This window comes from Protomyctophum bolini (assembly GCF_963924005.1).
Source record: "Protomyctophum bolini genome assembly, chromosome: 23".
Taxonomy (NCBI): Eukaryota; Metazoa; Chordata; class Actinopteri; order Myctophiformes; family Myctophidae; genus Protomyctophum; species Protomyctophum bolini.
In genome coordinates this window covers 9,132,984-9,136,528 of record NC_137884.1, presented here as the reverse complement: position 1 = coordinate 9,136,528, position 3,545 = coordinate 9,132,984, and positions in this window count along the sequence as shown.

Genomic DNA, 3,545 nt, shown 5'->3' with positions numbered 1-3,545 from the left:
TAAATTATCTGACAAATTAAAGTAGTTTATCCTTGCCTTTCAAGTCCATTGTATATTTATGGTGCTTATTTGTGTGTGAACTTCTTTTGCTGTCTGTCTGAGTGTGTGTGATGTGTCCATGTTTCGTTGTATAGCAGAGACCTCCCTGCTTGAAGACCAGAAACCCAATGGTGGGATTCCCCTTTGGATGAGCAGTATAGATGTTTCAGAGACAGGTTAGTTCCAGGTAGTTACACAGGTCCCTGGCTAAGTCAGTACATGGGCAGCCATATGGGTAGAGTGGTGTGGCCACCTGCCTGGGAAACAGAAGGTATCCAATTTGCCCCACAGTAGTGATCTATGTGTCTGTCATACCTGGCTCTGGCAAATATTGGAGCAGGAGACGAGGTAAAAGTGTAACAAAATGGGATTTATTAAATTAGGCCTACAAACAATCAACTAAGGATAAACTGAAGAGAAAAACTAGAAGAAGTGCCTCTCGGGGCACAGATCCACCAGTATTGATATTTGGGTCAAATCTATTCTAAATCACTACCTTTTTTTTTTTAATGGTGGAGCTCGAAAAGGAGGCTGAGTTGAAAATATTCAATTGGCATTTCTTCCTCGGCCTAGTGGGAATGTGCGTGCAAAATGTCACGGAAATCACACAATATGTTCACCATGATTTGCGGCATTTTGTTCGAAATGGAGCACTCCTGCGATCTTTGGAAGCCAATCTTAGCCAATCAGGATGGAGTCTGAAAAATCTGAAAGACCAGTTTCGTTTAATGGCTATAGAGAGACTGTGTGGCGCTATAACAGGCCAATGTGAAAGATTTGGGGCAGAGGTTCAGCTCTAGCATCAAGGGAGTGTGTGTGCAGAGTGTGGCTGCGATCAAGCCAACGGTGCCAGAGATTAGCTGTACACAGACACACGGAGTGCAAAACATACTCTCCCCATGCCTTCGGCTGGGGGAGACAATAACAGAATTGTAATGATCCTATGAGGTGTGGAGTCAGTAATCAGTGGTGTAAGTGTGGATGTGTGAAACATCCAGTGTAGTGCGTATGGATGGAAAGCATAGTGTCAAACATAGCAGGGCATGGTAGAACAAAGCAGGGGATAGTGGAGACAGCCAGTCTGTCTCCTCTGGATCTCTCTCCATAAATGGCACGGGTGTTGGTCTTTATAGACTCCTGGAGGCACCAGGCCCAGGTGCTCTCCAATGAGACATTAAGCTGGAAGGCCCCACCCTGCTCTGTCTCGATAGCTATAGGGGATACCGCTAAAATACCCCCGAAAAGGTGAGTGCGTTGCCATCGGAGTAACATGCAAGGTTTTTATTCACATCCTAAGATCATACTTTATCTCATATCTCCTCATATGAGCTTCAATTCCGAGATAAACTCTGCTAAAGATCGTGGCCATTATGGGACTATGGAGCGCAGATTATCGTTATTTCCGTGTTTTTGTTTTCTCGTCCGTTCCAAGATGGATACCGGTTTTGAGTCGTCGGGGCCCGTATCCAAGAGGCGTGCAGTACAGTATGACTGTTAAACAGCCAAACGCGGGATTGGCAGAAGTGAGGGATTTTCTTAACCACTTTTAGACGTGTATGGCTCGAAATGGCAGGTACTCCCTAACACATGTGGGGAATCTATGACAAATAGTGAATTGGACTGAAGATGAGCGACTCTGCAAACTGCATACTGCCCTCCTGATTCTCTCCCTCACTCTTTCTCTCTCTCTCTCTCTCTCCCCACCTTTATATATACACGTGACGTATATATAGTTCCAGTGCTCAGTGTCAAGGCCTCTAACACAGATACATTACCGGGCTGCACATGAGGGGGGGACACCATTACCTCACAATAACAACAAAGTTACACCGAAAGTATTCTGCTGGTGGTACGTCACTGTGCTATTGTGACATTGTCACTGACTTAGAATAAGTTACACAAGAGTTACTGAACTTTTACAGTAAAAGTAAAAGTATCTGTATTTCAGAGATCACATAAACATACAGGAAGTGTCCACGCTTTTTTTATCCTGTAACCTCTGTGCCCCAGAGTCACATTGTTTCTATGTCTTTTTTGTTTTCTATGCTCCCTTTTCATGTATTTTATAATTTTCTACCAATCCGCTGCTCTATGAGATTTTCCTATTTATCCGCTGGACTATATGCCACAAGAAGCCAGTGAGATACATGTGTTGCTATGGCAACAAGCAGTGATTGAGAGACCCCGCCCACAGGCCACAGCTCACCAGGCTGATGGAGTGATGGGCAATCACAATGTTTGGCCCACCTGGAGAGTTTTTGGATTTATCCCAATTCTTGCTATAGTCGTTCATTGGATCGTTTGGATTTATACCATTGGAGAAGGAGAACTTTCTTTCCATTTTTTGATTATTTCCCTGGAGTTTGGATTTCGATTAAGGACGGACTTTGCGGAACAGTGTAAAGGTAATGGTAAGGGGAGACTTACCACTACACACAGCATTGACTGGTTTCCATTTGGATTTATTTTTGGACATTTAAGTTTAGTTTCGGACAGTGCCAGGACACTTGGGATTTCCAGTAAACCCTTTTGAGGCAGTTTTATTTTATTTTGATTTCATTAAGTGAACATTTTGTTATTGAAAACTTAATTTTGCTTTTGATTTAATAAATTAAAGTTAAACTTATTTACTGATTCTGATTCTTATTCTGAACTGACCCCCTCATTTTGCTATAATTGGTTCTCAATTGTTATTGTTGCAACCGTTATAATCCTGTGCATTAATGAGGACCTATTATATGAAGATAAGTTGAAAATGGGTGAAGATGTCCTATAGTCGTCCTAGTATATATTTGACAAGGGTCCAGCCTGGACCGTCCAGGGACTTTGCTGAAGAGATGTGGGAGTTCAATATTTCAGACATCACAGGGACAATACTCCCCAAGTTCCAGACTCTTCTCCCTTCTGGCTCCCAAAACTGCAGATATCATGATACTAGGACTCTAGCCTATAGCTCTAGTCTAGAACATGACTTGAGAAAGCCTTAGTTTGAACATCAATACATTTTACAACCAGCCGCATTTTGTTACTATTACGCATCAGGCCAGGCTGCTAAACTGGCCAAAACCATAAATAAACATGTGTTGAACATTATATTTGTACACAACACAGGGCTAAGTATTTCTATTACAGATAGGCTGCCTGGTCGGATGTCGTACAGCGATGATGTCATGTTTCTCCTCTCATAGACCAATTAGCAGCAGCAGAGCTCCCGGACCGCGGTCACCGTTTACTTTACAACTAGTCTCCTCCTTCGCCCCATTTGGAGCGACTAAAAATATGAGAGGTGTCACAACTGCTACGGGGCCCAGTGGCAATAAGGCCAATCGCCGCCCCCTTCTCTAGTGTCACCCAATGGGGCTGCATCTCGTTGTCTCCGTAGGATTAGAGAATACCCATCCTGTCGTTGTATATGGTCATGGCAGGGGCATTCCTGGGAATCCAGGGGACTGACGCGTGCTCCTGGGACGCCCAGCTTTTAAAGACCCCACTTCAGGCCAGTGCTT